The sequence below is a fragment of the Hyposmocoma kahamanoa genome, unplaced genomic scaffold (genome assembly GCF_003589595.1).
Source record: "Hyposmocoma kahamanoa isolate Upper Pololo Valley unplaced genomic scaffold, ASM358959v1 78, whole genome shotgun sequence".
NCBI lineage: Eukaryota > Metazoa > Arthropoda > Insecta > Lepidoptera > Cosmopterigidae > Hyposmocoma > Hyposmocoma kahamanoa.
In genome coordinates this window covers 3,413,108-3,431,577 of record NW_020653945.1, presented here as the reverse complement: position 1 = coordinate 3,431,577, position 18,470 = coordinate 3,413,108, and the positions used below count along the sequence as shown (strand labels likewise).

Here is an 18,470-nt window from a genome sequence, read left to right as displayed (position 1 = left end):
TAGCAACAATGCTCATCAATTTGAACGTGGCTAACTGATTTGACGCGGTACGAATTTAATTACAAGAACGTGTAAAGAAGGGTTGGTCAACTTTTTATTGCTATGTCGAATACTTAAGAATAGTTTTCCGGCTACGATCGTTAGGTATTTTGTAGTTTGAAGATTATTTAGGTCTTTGTATAGTAAAGTCACGTGGGATTATACGTCAAAACCACTGAAAAGTGCTTTTATCACAAAGTCATAAAAATTACATGAACTACATGAAACAAATTACGTAGATATGTTATGTGAAATTTTATAACTCTCATATTTGCGCAAAAAAGTTATCGACTAATTTGGAAACCTGAAAAGTTCGTGTCGTTGTTAACACCAAGTGTGCGAATGGTAGATATGTAGATGTAACGTTTTAATATGAGGGTCCACATATAAATAAATAAGTTATCAAAACGGCTCAGCTCTGCAGTGTACGCGATTTCTTCTTCTTCTTCTTTCGATTTAAATAACCTCAGTACAGAGTACTAAAAAAACCGACCTCAAAAGTCATTCATCCCCTAGTTTGCCACCCTTAGAGGTGGAATATTTTCTTTAAATTTAAATGGGACACTTCTGAGGTACCTACCCTCTTTCCAACAAAAATCAAAATCAGTCACAACAAACACACATACAAAAAAACCTACAGAATTGAGAATGTCCTCCTTTTTTTAACGTCAGTTAAAAATACGAAAACTTTCAGACGTCGAAACAGCTAGATTGATTTACTTCAGCTACTTTCACAGTTTAATGACGTACGGCATGTTGCTTTGAGGTTATGTCGCCGATATTAATAGAATCTTTGTCCTGCAGAAACATGCGGTTAAGGCAATTTACAATCTGGGCCCCAGAGTGTCTTTGAGAGATAAGTTTAAAGAGAATAACATTCTTATATTTACGTCACAGTTTATGAAAATGTTATTTATGTTAAGAAAAAAATTTTTTATTATTGAAAAATACACACAAAAGACGGACATAATATTCAAGCGTGAAGCGTACTATAATTTTCCGAAATGAATAAGAAAAAAATACTATAAATGGTCAGAAATAAATTTATTGTTTCTCAAAATATTCTCCGTTAGCGTTAATGCACTTTTCATAGGAATGACAGAAAACAACCAATTTTGAAAATATTTACAACAATAACTTGAGACATATTACTTGATAAACTCTGAAACATATATTTCATACTATTCGACAGCCTCTTCAGGTGATGAAAATCGTTGACCGCGTAACTGGTTCTTAATTTTTGGCAATAAATAAAAGCCACGAGGTGCCTGGTCGGGTCAAAAATTCATTTGTCTATCTGGCCGTGTGAGAACTGGCATTATCGTGGTACAAGATGATACGGCGTTTACGGTTATTTTCAAGGAATTTATCAATAACTTCCGGCAAATAAATGGTCCAATCACTATTCATGGTACAACGATTCTCTAAAGCAACAGTAGCCACGTGTCCAGTTTTATTAAAAAAAGAACCAAGCATCCGCTTAGAGACACTTTGCACGCGCGCCACTTTGGTTGGTTTCGGCTCATCTCGAAAGACACATACGCTCGATTGCTGCTTTGTTTTGGGATCGTAACTATAAATCCATGTTTCGTCACCTGTTACTACATCCCACACCAAATTTGACGCCCCTTCGTTGAATCTGGTAAGCATGGCATTGCACCAGGAGAGGCGATCCGTTTTTTGAGCCTCAGTCAAATTGTGTGGAATCCACCGACAGCCACAGTTTTTTCACACCTAAATGTTTGTGTATTACTGATTGTATTTGACTCATGCCCATGCCTAAAGATGCCCGAATCCCAAGGTATGTCACATGCCTGTCTGTTTTTATCATACGACGCACAGAATCGATGTTTTTGTTGTTCACAACAGTGGACGGGCGACCATCACGAAATTCGTCACGGAGATTCACACCACCGCGTTTGAATTCTGCAAACCAGCTATAAATAGTCGTCTTGCATGGTGCTTTATCGCCACAAGCAATTTGAAGCCGAGCGAAGGTCCGGCGAACTGTTAAATTACCCTTAAAGTCGTAGAAAATCATACTACAAAAATTTTAACGAGTTAAATCCATAGTGATGTAGATAACGAATTTCTAAAATCACGCCATAATGTAAAAACAAGTGACAGTCAGATGAAACAAAGTGTATTCTACAGCCAAAGAGATCCATTTTCAAATGTTATAATTACTTTTTAAATATTGTTTATAGTGCTCCCTATGTAGTAGGAATAAAAATAAACTAGCTGTTCTTGACAGTCGCCTTCATAAAGTTTCAAATTAATTGGGCAATGTGTACGCTTCTATAATAAGATTCCGATTGATATTCGAAATTTGCCATTTAAGAGGCTTAAAACTGTAGTGAAACAAAAACTTTATACTATTATTATTATACAGCTCCTGCGTACTTGGATGGCAAAAATCCATGACAGTGACCCGTTTAGTTCTTAACTTAAATAACGTTACTTTGAATTTTCATAACCTCGAAAATAATTTTGAGAGGAAAATGTTTTTTCTTTTATACCTAACCTAACCGAACCTAATCGTGTCTTTGCGATAAAGACACAATTAGGTTCCAGATGTATAGATGGCACTACGGCTAAAAAGTCGTTAAAACCAGATACAAAGATCCGACAAATAAGCACTTAGAGAAATTCGTGAGATCCGCTGGTTCGTTCCGTGGCTTAGTTGGCATAGCGTTTGGCACGGTGCTAGAAGACGTTGGTTCGAATACGGCTAGATCGAAGGAATTTTTTTTAAGTGTTCGTCTTCTTGCTTTCTATGAATAATTCCTATTAATAATTCATATAGATTAAAAACGTTACGTAAAAAAAAAATTAAGTCAAGCTCTATCACACTATAATCGTAAGATGTAATGTAATGGTTTCGTAAGCGTTACGTAAATTACTTACGTTATATTTCACGTGTGTCGTTTGTATTGTCATTTGCCGTTGACACTGTTGTAATAATTTTCTCAACAATAACAAGTTGCTGTAAATGAGAAATAGAGTACAGATGTATAGGTTTGAAGCCTCTGTGTGTGTCTGCAACATAACTCCCAAACGGATGGACTGATCTCAAAGATTTTTTTTTCATTCAAAGACCAATTTGATGGTTTTTAGATTATGTTGGATGGAACATCTATTCGAACATATATACACGCACTCATATACACGCACGCACGCACACGCATGCACACACACGCACGCACACACACACACACACACACACACACACACACACACACACATACACACACACACACACACACACACACACACACACACACACATACACGCACACAGAGAGAGAGAGAGAGACACACAGAGACACACGCGCGCACACATTTAATTTCTTAAATAATGTGTATTTTCTTTTGCAAGTATCTATCTGCGAGTTTTATCTTGTTAAAATAGCACCTAGTAGGACTATTATATCCGGAGGTGGGAGTTACAACCCCAATATTGGACATCTCTGTCAATGAACTAGTACCTACCGTCAAGGAATTTCAATAATGACCCCGAGCGCAAACACAGGGGATTGTTAAGCTACATAAAGTCGGGTTTCTTTGTAGTTGAAGCGCATTCAATTTAGGATACTCAATGGTTCCGTAATTTTGATTCAAGTGATTAATCGGATGGACACGCCTTTTAATTTGAAGGTAAAAAAGGTAACTTTTACATGACTAGAGTGGCTTACTTACTTTACTAATCTTATTTAACTAACTCTTCAAACTGTTTGGAGAGAATCCAAAGGATGATAAGTTTACAATTTATAGCTTCTACGCTTAATACAACGGAAAGGAAGATTACATAGGTTTTCTTTTATATTAACCTTAATATTGTTAATTTTCTAAAATAAATTAACAATATTAAGGTCAGAAGGATTACACAGGATCACACTATACTCCTAAATTTACATTACTAAACTATAGTATTAAGTATCTTTTAAACGCACTAATTGTTTTTCAAACTCTACCCTTTCTTTTCTGGGTCCCAAACGAACAGTTATACTGTACTGGTTTTTGGACATCAACCTTTCTGTATACTCGTAAGCCATATTGTCTCAAATACGATTTATGCTGGCCCGTCGCGGCGACAACAGTACTATCCGCTAGCACAGGTTGAATCGTTTTGTGGGGTCTGGGAGCCTATCACAACCTCTTAAAACAATGTTCCTTTAACCGTACATTGCCTTTTCGTACCATAACGCTCTTAAAGTAAGCTTATTATAATGTTAAAATAATGATGTTTTATTGGCAGCTTTGTGACTATTCATTAGCTCAGTTCGTACTATGACGTTAAAAAAACTTTAACATTAAAGTAATATTGCTCTTATGTCAAATTTAGTAATCTTAAAATAGTTACAACGATGCAATGGAAACAATATTATTTTCAGTTTTATTGTCTTAATATAGATTTGTAATGATTAAAAGTTAAGTTGAACTTACTTATTTATATGTATATATATCTCTTCAATATTTTGTTTATTTCTTATTTAGTAGCACATAGGAAATAATTTCTCGTTAAATAAAAATACGCGATGTTTATTTCGTAAAATTATGACAGCGCCATCTATATGCTCCTTGACGAAACTAACAATTGACACTAGACTATAGTTCCGAATTCACAACGTGACTGTCAAGACTCAGCTTGTTTTATATATTTTTCTTCATGAAAATGCGGAATAATGATTGAAAACAACGTAATTTTAATAGATTTTATTATTACATACTTTTCTTTTTTTAACAGTCAAAATTCTCTGAATATAAATAACATTAAGTACTTAAACACGATAAGACGATTCGGAACATCAAAAAACAAAGAGATGGCATTATATAGTTCACATAGCGTTATCTCTTTCCCGTTTTTACTAAGGAAATAGACAATATTGGGAAATCATTCGTTCTTTCAATCACTTTTGCAATAATATATTACTTGGTTGACAGGTTCGTCATGGTTCGATTAGGAGTAATATTATAATAAGCTTACTTTAAGCTTACATTGAAATAAGATTGTTTTTAGAAAGGTTATGTTAGACCCCGATGTTGTTCGACTGGTCATCTATTAGTCACTATTAAATTAAGCCCTATTACTATTCCCTACTACTAATTGTTAATGGCTATGAATAAAGATTTAAAGATTTTTTATTATATTAAGTGATAAGATGAACAAGTTGTGCGCTTGGTAGAAACCGATAAGCTTATATAGAACAGTTGCAATGTCATTCAGAGCTTTATATCGCAAAAACCTGAAGGGCTACTCAACTACATTTGACAAGTCCCATGTGCTGTAATGCACTAGTGCGTACATTACTGCTGGACGGCAGAAATACTTAAGGCGGAAGTACTTCCTTTTACAAACGCTGTTACAAGGAGCTCTACATAAATTTACTTATAAATTCTAGTCTTTAAAGTCAATAGAGCCGTCGGATGTACGTTGAACATCAAACTTTGGTGTTCAAAACAAACAACGCTGCTTATGCTGTCACATGGATAAGTAGGTTTTGTACGTTCATAAATAAATAAATAAAATAAAATCATAAGAATTTAAAGAAACAAGACTTACAACGCATGATGATTTGAGCAGGTATTGGGCTTGTGAAAGAGTTCGTCCATAAAACTGCCTCCGTGGCCGAACTTAACGAAATTTGTGGTAGTCTATGTCGCCGTTATACTGGGAAAAACAATTATTTCACAAAATATCGACTTTGAAATAAATGCAATTAGAATTTCACTGGGTCAAAAATTGTTTTGTTTTCACAAATGTTATTTGTAACGGATAAATCCACATTTTATGTTTTACCGAAATTTGAAAATGTTTGCATTTTACACATTGACTTACAACTAAATGGACGACGGGTCTAATACAAAAACCACGAAAAAATGTCCCAAGTCAACCTATTTAAACGTAGTGACATGTAAACGAATATGAAAAAGCTAAAACGTTGAATTTAAATTGTAATGTCACTACTGTCTAATTTTGCTTGCTTCGCTGTCAGTCGAACAAACGAAGACTAAAGCGTGAATGACGCTCTGTATACGATTTTAATGCCCTATAAGTTCGGACACTTTTTAGCGCGGACCCGACGTCCATATAATTGTAAGTCAATGATTTTGCAGCAATTTTATCGCGGCATCCTAAATTAAGTCATTTTCTGTGTAAATTCCAGATAATTGGTTTTCGCAGTATAACGACGATGTATGTGTTCATGGCACCCGCGATACAGGGTTTCTCTAGTGCAGGGCTACGAGTGTGTACGCGTTATAAAAAAAAACACTGCCACTGTACCTATTTCCGCCAAGAAAAGAAGAAGGAATCTCATCATTAATGTGTTCCGGTTTTGAAGGGCAAGGGTGTTGATGAAATTGCAGGTACATGGCACTGGATGACGGGCGCAGTGACAGAGACCCTCAGGTCTTTGCGATTAAAATCTCTGAGTAGCACTGTTATGGATAGGTGTGCCGCTTACCATCAGGTGCACGACTTGTTCGTCCCGTCTGTTGGTATCATAAAAAATCCCTGATACAAAAGAGTGTACTTCAGAAACTCGATAAAATAAGCTAACAAATCGGTGAACATTTTAATAAGCTTATACACGATAGTTTTATTGTAAGTAATTGAGGAATTGGGTAATCTGCAGATTGTCCAGGTTGCAATATCATATCTAAATTTCAAATCGATCCAACAGTGTAAATAAAGAGAATAAGTATTAATGACTGACATCTTTTAACTGAGAAAAGACTTGCTGATCTTTAATTCTTACTTCTTTTTATCATTTGATATTAGTGTTGTTGCAAATATCAGCATCCGTATTCATCGATGCTGATATTCATTGAGAATGTTCAAGACGTGACATGACCTAAAAAGCACGCTGAAATAATTGGACGTAGTAAGCAAAAAGGATCCAATCCACAAAATTATCATAAAATGAGATATGTATCAAACGGTTCCTAAAGTCTAACCTCTTAGATCAGCAAAAAAATCCAACATATAAACATAAATAAATATCTCTAGAGTTACATGACATTATAAGTTTTGAAAATAAAACAATAGTGAGAAACGTTATTAAACTTCAAATTGCCATATCTCGAAAGTGACTGAATGTGCATTGGATCCTTTTTGTTTACTACGTCCAATTTACAAACCTTCCGGAAACAGACTGTACGCAGTTCAGCTGTTGTTTTTAATATAATAACTATGATAAAATTCCACAACGATAATCTAGGCCGATTGATTGCTTTCATGCAAAATGATTCTTTTGTTAAGAGGGAGCAGAGGAAAAATTCCTAATCTTCGATTTGATTTTAGAGGGGTATATCCACTTTAAAGTTAAAAATAAAATATTGTATGAGTAACTACACGATATATTCAAGCATAGACACTAATCAGAAACATAAAACAATAAAGTTTCCTCGATAGATAAAAATCACGAAATGACCTCTAATTTTCACATTTTTTCGATTCATCCTCGAAATGCTACAGGTTATTAGGACAAAAATTAGATAATTAATTATATTTACGGATGATCGAGAGCTGTCACTACGGATTTTTTTTAATCCCTTTAGTTTCAGAGTTATTCCGCTAAAACGAATTTGGTACTTTTAATACGCAAAATTTAACATCTCCTGTTGCATGTCACGCGAACTTCAAGCATATATTTGTTTCACAAATTTGGGCGGAGCCAACGTCAAAACTTTTTTGGCATGAGAGCTCTTAATAAATATCACAAAATCATTGAAATAATCTCTAAGAATTTCTTCAAACTATGTCCTACGATGATACAGAGAATTCATTAATTATCCCAACATAAATGTCGTCTAATATATATGATTTGCATTGTATTGTTTTGTTTATAATTTAATAACATAAATGTATAATTAGTATTTTAGTTATATGTGTTATATTTTACATTGATTCACATAGTCTTTAGTTATTCCTTTATACAATAAGTTATTCAATAAACAATTTTATTATCATTATTTATTTTGTCGATAGATCCAGTAAGGATTTACATTTTTGCATTTCTTTTTATATTCTTAAAATTAGCATCCATATCACCATCGGCTGATATAAAAGTAAAAAAAATAGCATCTGTATCATCCGCTGATGTGTGAGCAACCTGCATCAGGCACAATCCTGGTTGATATTATAAAAATTATGTAACTTGTTGGAGGCATTTACATTCTACATTTCTACATTAATCCATGACCATCGTGTGTGCTACAATTACAGCCTGCAGTCTGGGCGATTAATGAAATTGCCCTGAATTGTGGTAATTCCTTTGTGTCCGGAATGTGGCCGACTGGCTTACTACCTCGCAATGAGTGATTTTGATAGAATTATCTTACGATTACTAGGTCCAGTGATGTATGGCTCTTTGCTTTATTTTTAACTGTAACTGCTGCAGTTCTGTATAATTTTCAAGTTTTTATATTTTATTTTTTATAATTGGTTTTATGTTTATTTTCCTGTTTTTATTAAATGTAAGTAGCTGTTAGTTTTCCATGTATGAATAAATAAATAAACAAATCAATGCGACATAATGTGTGTAACGCTATATATTCCCTTTTACTTAAAAAAAATATTTATAAATATTATTTAACTTTTCTACCGTCTTTTAAGTCTTTTATAATTAAAAGTCGATACTACCTTAGCTCGAAAATAATTTTTCCAGTACTAATTCAGATCATTTTGCTAGGGTCCAGAGGCAGGGACACTGGCTTTATTTCAGAAATTATTTAAAAAAAAGAAATTAAAGTTATATGAAAGACGTATATCGCATACTATAAGTACGTGTTCTATTTAGTTCAGTTGATATAAAAAAATATTGTTTGTTATTTTTTTTATTTATTAAGGCTTTGGCAAAGCCATCAGCCTAAACATGAAGTTTAAATATGTTTCTGTAAATATGGCCGCCACAAAGAGGGTAGGCAATTTGAGGCGGCGTGCTTGGATTGACTCGGGATTCCTTAAAACGGGTCAATACGGGTATTTTAGTTCGAGATTCGTATAATTTCGCGTTTTAATCTTCGATTAAGGCACAATAGCACTATCCTATTCCACTTTAAACTAGATTTCACAAAATAATTTAAAGTCAAAATAAAAACGACACTTTTCCCTTCAAAAGGTCCAGAGCGAATTATATTGTTTGTTATATGTAAAATACCTGTTGAATGCAGCGGTTTTCTTGTAAAATTTCGAGGTAAGTTTGTGTTTTTTTTCTATCGCGAAAATTTTTAGGAAATTTTTCACACCATATAGTCATATTAAATTTTACTATATATTTTTGCAAAGTGATTGTTGTTTGTTTTTTTATTTCTCTCAACGTTACAAAATTCCATACAAATACAATTACATGTGATTTTATACTCCTCTTCGAAAAGTGAGTATCAGTTTACAAAATAATGAAGAAATAATTATACATATAATCAAGGTAATTAATGAAATTAATAAATAATTGAATTAAACTAACAATGTCAAGAGTAGATACTGTAGGAAATGTTAATATGGATTCTTAATAACTAATAAATGTAAATTAAAGTATAATAATACGGTGAATATCAAATTCATTAATAAATACAATAATTTAATTGTTTCTGTCCGCTCACGCGATACATGCAGCCGTAGACGCATACCACACCTAGAGGTGCCGGTGATGATTTTATACCGATTTATCGGATATCGAAGTTATTACAGGTAAAGTAACTAATATTGATTGCTATTTCGGTAACTACTCTAGCAAACCATAAAATTTTTAATGCCTGGGTCTGTCATTTAAAAAAAATAAACAACTTCAAAAATACGTCACGACACGACAATCGTGTGTGTTATTGTTTGGGCTGGTGATTTCGGTGTTTATTTATTGAAAACATACCGTAAGTAGCGTTTTTTAAGTTTACCCTGAATATAAATGTTTATAAGCTATACTTTAAGGAGTAATTTCATGGTAAACGTTAGAACCACTCAAACGGAATATTATCATATTAATCCAAGTATACCAAAAATTTCATTAGTGCTTTTTAAGTGCAGGATTTGTTGTATTACTGCATTTTATTTGAGATGTTTTTGTTGGTAGTACGTAGGGTATTTATTTAGCAATGCAGAATAATAATTTTTATTTATAAAAACTTGTATTTAAACTGAATCCTTTTCTATTTTGCGAAACCAAATAGCCACCATTTTGCGGTAGGAGGAGCGCATCGCGTGAGCGGCTATAGTACTTTCAATGTACTCTGTTACTGAACAAAGGGAATTTTTCCAATAAAAGGTTCTTCACTTTGCGCCTGAACGTTTCCTTACAAGATTCATTTGTTAGTTCGTCAGGTAAGTGCTCGTAGTAGGTCGGTCGGTCCTATAAACCCGCGGGTTTGATTTAACACTTCCACTGTCATGTGGAATCAACCAAAGCCATTTCAGGTAGTAAAGGCTCTTTAAAGTTAAATTTTTCAGGACCTTAATTACCCTTTTCCTGATTTAGGCAAAATACGCTCAGCATTTAATGAATTAGACGGCGATATTTAACTCGAAACACGTTTTTTGTCGACTTTGATCATTCTTTCCCTGGTCTCTTCATTCGTTTGCTATGTTTATGGGTCTACGTACGGATGTGATTACCTTGTCCAAGCCGCCCTATTTCCTCTTTCATCTCATTACGAATCATCACAAGTTTATTTCAACGTGCAGCAGGCAGCCATTACAACTTTTTACATTAATAAATGCTACGTTACACGCGCATGCGTCGTTCCCACGCCGTGTCTAAAGATTATAATCTCTCTGCCTACGCGCAGAATCTGGATGTTCGGAATAAAGTGGGGTTTTGGAATATAGCGGCTCCTTTCCTGTAGCAAACGCTGTACAATACATAGCCATATACGTCCAACAGCCGAATATGGGGCACGAATCTCTTATAGCTGTTCCAAAATACGTTTTCTAGCTTACAGATTGATTGTTAGTGATTGTACATACATAATATAATGCAATATAACTGCCTCCATGGCCGAACAGTTACCATGCTGCTCTGCCACGCAGAGGTCACGGGTTCGATTCCCGGACCGGGAGAAATGTATGGCCTACGTTTATTTCTCTCGTGAGTTTGGGTGCATGTCCATGACACCCGCGATATACGGTTTCCTAGTGCGGGGCTATGTTGAGTGTATGCGTTAAAGAACAAAAATAATCCCTCCTCCTCAGTTAAATTTACAGCAACGCTTCTTACAGGCGACAGCATGTCAAGTCACACATTGACGGATCTTGTTGAACAAAAGTGTATAGGTAGTGTTGACTGTACTGCTAGCAAAATACACTAACCATTAGGTCAGAAAAAACGAAATGATAAATTAAAAAAAACTTACTTTTCGGCGCGACCCTAGAACGCGGCTGCATTGCTTTAACAGCAAATATTAATCGAACGCACAAACAATCGGTGTGGACGCCGACGCGGTAAACTTTTCAATCGAAAGCACGATCGTATCATTCTGTGCTGTAAGAGCTTTCCTAGTCCCAAAACAAGCAGACACTGTAGCTAGCTTCGCCCATTATTTAGTTAAATCGTTAAATGGCATTGGTTTACCAGAACATGCAGGCTGACCGCCGTTGCTTGCACGCAAAAAGAACCCGTATGGTGGTAAGAAGTCAACTTTGCTGATAGTACTGTTCTCTCGGTACAGAGATGAATTGCAAAAATAGAGTTGTTAATACAAAACTTACATGTGCGCTATTTCTAATCAAAAAACAACAACAGGTGTTTTCAATGTCAAACGGACGTTGGCGGTGACAGATCCAATTCAATCCAAAATTCAACATTCGCATTAAGGAATATGACGTAATCCTCAAAGTCATGCTGAGAGACGTACACTGTATCGTACAATTAAAATATGTACAACATTACATGGAGGCAGCGTCGGTAACTACTCAGGTATAGTACATCTAGGGGCAGGGGCGATGGCAGCCTCGTGCAAGCACGCCTGCGTGCGTGCGTGCGACACCGTGCGTGCGTATGTAGTGCGTGCGTAGATGATATTCAGTACCGACCCTCCCTACCGACCCTTAAGGTACCTATACGAGAAGGGCACTATGACCTGTGTGCGCACAGGAACCTTTTAAGTTCAGGTTCTGACCCCAGATCAGCCAGTGAACAGGGTTGTCACAGACCTCTGTCATTTGACTACATCCGGTTCTTCGAGAGGCTAGTGCCTCGGGTGAGTCGCCCCGGGTGCACGTACAGTACCCTCCCTATTTTACAGACAGGTACCGGAGCTGTAGGCACGCCACTTCCCGTTGCGCATTGCACAACTAGTGGTGGCCACCGCTAAGCCGTCGACACTGAGTCCACAACCAAATCTCCTCATTGGCGGTGGAGCTGTAAACAGGTAAAGTACAATAAAAGCTTAAAATGTAACTGCCTCGGTGGCCGAATGGTTACCAAGCTGGACTGCCACGCAGAGGTCCCGGGTTCGATTACCGGGCCGGGAGAAATATTTGTATGGCTTACATTTATTTCTCTCGTGAGTTTGGGTGTAATTTGTGATTGTTTATGTGTGTGTCTATGGCACCCGCGACAAAGGGTTTCCATTGTGCGGGGCTATAAGTGTGTGCGTTATTATTATTACGTTGTTATTATTAAAATACTAGAAACTAAAACTAGGATTTAATTATATGAATAAAATTGGCTATGCTAATGGCTTGGGCAAGGTAGCTACCGGCCCTTGGGTTTCCCAAACAGTCTATTTATTTGCTGAATGAATATGAATGCTTTAAAAAAAACAAAAAACCGATAACAGAAAAACTTAAATTAAAATTTTTAAACCCCCGGTACAAAGCAGTATACTCCAAAAAATAATAAGGTCACCATCCGTGAACACGACAGTTTTACTATAACGGTGAGGACTTGGATAGTCTGCAGACAGTCCTAATTTATGGTATATCGCGTCACTTACATAAAAAAACCCTCCTCCAACTCCTTCTTTTTTGAAGTCGGTTAAAAATACATCAACGGCATCGCACTTGCGTAGCAAAGAGATGCAGCTAAGAAAATTTAGAAGCAAAAAGCCAACGACACGCTGTGTTCCCAGGCGGTCACCCATCCAAGTACTGACAGCGCCCGACGTCGCTTAACTTCGGTGATCGGACGAGAACCGGTGTATCCAACGTGGTATGGTCGCTGGCGACAGAGTGTCTAAATTTAACATTCACTTTAAAGAATATGCCGTCATCGTAAGCTGAGAACTGTTGTCTTATCAAATCAAATAATAAAAAGATTTAATAACTCCATTGCCGTAAAAACTAAATAAGATGAAATCGGTTCACAAATACCAGAGTAATATTGTAATATATACACAAAAAAAAAATTTTATTGTAAACCACCTCCTTTTTTTGAAGTCGGTTAAAAATACATCAACGGCGTGGCACTTGCGTGGCAAAGAGAATTGAGTTAAGAAATTTGGAAGCAAAAAGCCAACGACACGCTGTGTTCCCAGGCGGTCACCCATCCAAGTACTGACAGCGCCCGACGTCGCTTAACTTCGGTGATCGGACGAGAACCGGTGTATCCAACGTGGTATGGTCGTTGGCGAAAGCCTTCTGGAAATTAACGTTCAGTTTAAGAAATATACAACGTGCTTGTTATCAAAAACTATAATTATTTGTACGGCCTTGCAATATCGTTAATATTTTACATAATAAAGAAAAAGAGGCTAGTTGTTATTTACAAACTTGGATAACTCTACCACATAGCAAATATAATAATAAAAATATATAAGTAATACATATTTTATAAGAATTTCAAATTCATAAGCAGTTGTTTACCTACACAATGCGATAACAATACACTACTTTAAAAAAGTATGCTCCTGCCATCTATAACTTTCTTTACGAACCAATCAGTACAGCATAGCTTACCTCCAGTAAGCGACAAAACCTCGCCTGTAGATGATACTAGGAGGCGTTCACAGATGGCGGTTCATACATATAAAGATTAGTGTAATTTGTTATCATAGCTTAAACCTGGTCGCCGGTTTCTGTTGCCCACTCCAGAGATAATAACAATATAAAAACTAAATAATTATTTATAAACGCATATCACTTGTCGGCGACGTGTGATTCAATCTGGTGACACGTGACCGCCCGCAGAATCTCCGATATAATTGGACACCCCTCGGCCAAAATTCCTCCTTCATGAAGGTCGACAGTTTTATGTAACTCTTACTTCACTTGTGAGTTATGGTAAAAACGCTGTCTAAATTACACTAGATGTAATAATTGTTTTATTACGAAAATTGAATAAGTGTTACAAAGATAAAACACATTTTGCTGCCTATTTATTCGTATTATGTTATGCTTTGATATTTAAAGTATTGAGTTTGTATCATAGCATGCCTTTGATATCAATGCAGCGGAATTCATCGTATCTGAAACAATTACTGTGAAATAAGTAATCCAGTATGAAGCTTCATTCGCATCACGCGTCCTTTCATTTGGTCAAGTATTGCTTATTTAATTGTTTCGGACGGATGTCTGACGGAGATCGAGAGTAGACCCCCAGTATTCACTTCAGTAACTTAGTTATCAAATCAAATCCGGGTAAATGTGTCGTCGCAACTAAATTACCATAGTTTACGGGGATCTATTGTTTACAATCCATAGACAACATTATATTAATGCGTATTTTATAAAAATTAAAAGTGGATGGTCATCGAATTATCACAATAATAACGCTATACCCTACTACTTTTCAAATTCAAATTCAAAATAATCTTTATTTCATAGGTAAGCATTATTACACTTGAAATCGTCACAATATTAAACTCTACCGCTCATTCGTAAGGCAGATTCCCCTGAGAAGAATGAGCAAGAAACTCTAGGGGTTGCTCTTTGTAAATAACATTTACAATATTTTTTTATTATTATTTGAAACATCAGAGATTGAGACTACCTCCATGAGCTAAACGGGTTACTACCACGGAATTTTGCGATTTATAGATCTGTGTGGCATCGCAACTGCTACTTGACTTGTTCGTCGGGTCCTTTGATATCATAGGACATAGTTACCATGAAAAAACATATTTTGTTAGAGACACATTTTCAGAATAAAAAACAAAATAATCTTTATTTCATAGGTAAGCATTATTCCACTTGAAATCGTCAACTTGGTTAAACTCTACCGCTAATTCGTGATTCCCCTGAGAAGAACGAACAAGAAACTCTAGGGGTTGCTCTTTGTAAATAATTTGTATACATTCAACATTTACAATATATTTTTTTTGTTATCAAACATCAGAGATCGAGATTACCTCCATGACCGAAACGGGTTACTATCACGGATTTTTGTCATCCAAGTACGCAGAAGTTGTATAATAACCTTTAGTATAAAGTTTTTGTTTCATCATAGTTTTAAACCTCGTGTAAGTCAAATTTTGTATATCAACCGGAATCTTGTTATAGAAGCGTATACATTGCCCCTTAAATGATTTTTTGACTTTGTGAAGACGACTATCAAGAAAAGCTAGTTTATTTCTATTCCTCGTATTAATGTTATGTCTGTCACTATTTTTCATAAATAAATTACTATTCCTTTTAACATAAATTACATTCTCATAAATGTACTGTGAGGCTAGTGTAAGAATGTTAATTTCCTTAAACTTATCTCTCAAAGATACTTTGGGGCCCAGATTGTAAATTGCCCTAACTGCACGTTTCTGCAGGACAAAGATTCTGTTGATATCGGCGGCATTACCCCAAAGCAAAATGCTGTAACTGTAACTGTAAAATTAGGTCTACTGTGAAGATAATGTACCCTTTACCAATGCTATACAGTGTGTAATCGTTAAGTGTGCCCAAACGGTTATTCCATAAATATAAGAGATACCAAAAGCTTTAAACTGATATCGAAAGCACGTTACCTAATGAGTAAATCGACATCAATAACATTTTAAAAATAAAACTAGAAATATCCAAAATTTTTACGTTAAACGCTCCCAAACAACAAGTACATCAATGCTTCCATACATTTAATATGACATTCGTAACGAGGCTCTAGTTTTACTATTGTAAGAGGTAACAATGACGACATAAGTTAACAAGTCGCATGTGCCTGTGATTTCACCAGCACTCTTACCCTACCAAACCGGAACGCAGTAATGCTCACATTACTGCTTGGCGGCAGAAATAAGTAAGGTAGCAATGCTTCCCTTGACGAACTCTTTCACGTAGATCGTTACTGCTACCAGTTCTATAAATCTCTGAAGATATATGCATAAAGTTTAAGTTGTATAGAGAGGATAGAAATGAAAGATATATATATACGTAAATGTTGGAATTGTATTATCCTTGCAACGTAACTTACTTAATTAACAATTAACGTTTAGATTTTAGTTTGTGTAAATGATGTATACAGATATTGAAGTAGCGTGTAATAACGGCTTTCATTAAATCAGTTACATGATTCGAGGTCGGATATTCTCCCAATTGATGTCTTGAAATGGTGTCGAAGATATTTGTTCCGATGAACTGTCTCAAAATTTTTGCCATTAAAATTTCTTTTTGTACGTTATTCCCATCAAAGACTTTGACAAATGTGTGTGCAATTTGGCATATTCGAATAACATCCTTTGACGGATACTGAAGACCGTCCTTATCCTTCACAACTATTAATTTATGAAGACTCTGATTTTGTGATGTTATAAGGGCCTTCGCACAAATATTACAATTTATCGACATAATCAGTTTTCTGACAATGTACCCTGCAATATGTGTTGTGGCCAGATGACCCAACTCTGACATATTAATATGTTCAAAATCTGCATTAGTAAAAGTTCCGTTTTCACTAACATTATCATCATTTTCCGCGATGTTCAGACCACATGTTTTGTTTATGCGTTCTTCTGCCGACGAACAGTTTAGAACAGACAACTCTTCCAATGTGCTGCAATTTCCTCTATTTGTTTCTCTTAGTTTGACATATATCATCATTTTTTTATAAGCCGATATAAATTGTTTTGCTGTTGGATTGTTGTGGGATCCTCCAAGTGATCTTATGTTACTTAACAAAAGCTGAAGAGGATCCTGGCTCAATTTGTAAAAAGGTAAATATATTAAAATTTTAGTTTTAATCAAGGTCTCGTATAAGTGCTCTAAAGCCTTCATACAGTTCATCAATCCCAGGAAACCAGTCTTTCTTAGGCTTTTTATTACAACGGTCCCATCTTCAAGTTTGAGAGTAAATATATATTGGAATGCCATGTTTAAAAATTCAAAAACCTTGTAAGCATTATTTTCATTCAGTGCCTCTTTATATCCATACTGATGAAGATTTTTCGAATAAAGAATATCAAAAATATTATTGAAAATAATTATAAACTTTTCGGTAGGTTCACTGAGTTGAAATGATTCCATGTGTAAATTTATTCTGCAAAATTTAATGGCTTCTGCGACGTTTAGGCTAAACAGTTGCGTGGCCAGTTTTACTTTAATTCTTTCGTTCTTGAAATTAATGCAACGATCTCTCAATTTATTGGTTAGATGAGAAGTTTCCGTGTAATGCAAATTGTTTAGTTGGACTAAATATTTCCACTCTATTTTACTCCCGTCCTTGTCTACAAAGGTGCGGTAGCTTATAAAAGAATTCTTGATTAATTTTATCATGTGACAAGGGTCCAGCACTGCAACTATTGGTTCAAGAGTCACTGGATGATCAAATGTCACCTTGAAGTCTTGAAAGCAGCAACCAAGATGGCCAGCCATAGATATGTTAGCAGCGCAGCCGTCAAAACTTAAAGCCACTACGTTTACCCCTGCGCTGTGAACCATTTCTAGACATTGTTTTACTAACTCAGCTCTTTGTGTGCCTGTAACGCCGTCCACAAGGAAAAAACCCACAGGTAATTTAAAATTATCATTGATAGCAGTAATCAAAAACACCAATGCCTCCTTCGCCTCTGCTAAGTGGTCTCCTTCTAATCCTGTACCCATATCGACATACCCATAAAGTTTTTGTCCATCCAGTTCGATGCGCCGTCGGATACTCATTTCGTCAATTACTAATGTTGCAAGGAGAGGTGACGGTGAAGAGTTTGCTTTTGACTTCAAAGCTGCGAGGGATTCCTTTGTGAAGCCTGGACTTCCACCAATTTTTACATACCATTTTTTTAATTTCCTTGGATGAGGCAAATTCGTATTAAATGTGTTGCGCACATAATTATAGGCCTTACGCGAATAATAGTGTAATGTTAACGCAAATGTTCGGAGCGCTGGTGGGTATTTTTTTCTTGATACAACATTGATGTTTGCATTAACAACTTGACGCGCTGCCAGTTCCCGAACCTGAAAAAAAGTTTTCAGTATTATTATTAATACAAAGGTCGAACACTCAGAAAAAATTCCTTCAATCCGGCCGGATTCGAACCGACGTCTTCTAGCATACCGTGGCAGACGCTATACCA

At 35.7% G+C, this 18,470-nt stretch overlaps 2 non-coding genes across 2 annotated transcripts; both read right to left on the bottom strand.

Annotated features, from left to right (window-relative positions):
- Positions 1-13,081: 13,081 nt before the first annotated feature.
- LOC113233466 lies at positions 13,082-13,200 on the bottom strand. Its single transcript, XR_003310708.1, has one exon. It is a non-coding gene; the product is annotated as a 5S ribosomal RNA (ribosomal RNA).
- Positions 13,201-13,486: 286 nt separating this feature from the next.
- Positions 13,487-13,605, bottom strand: LOC113233464. The gene has a single exon (XR_003310706.1). It is a non-coding gene; the product is annotated as a 5S ribosomal RNA (ribosomal RNA).
- Between the last annotated feature and the right edge of the window lie 4,865 nt (positions 13,606-18,470).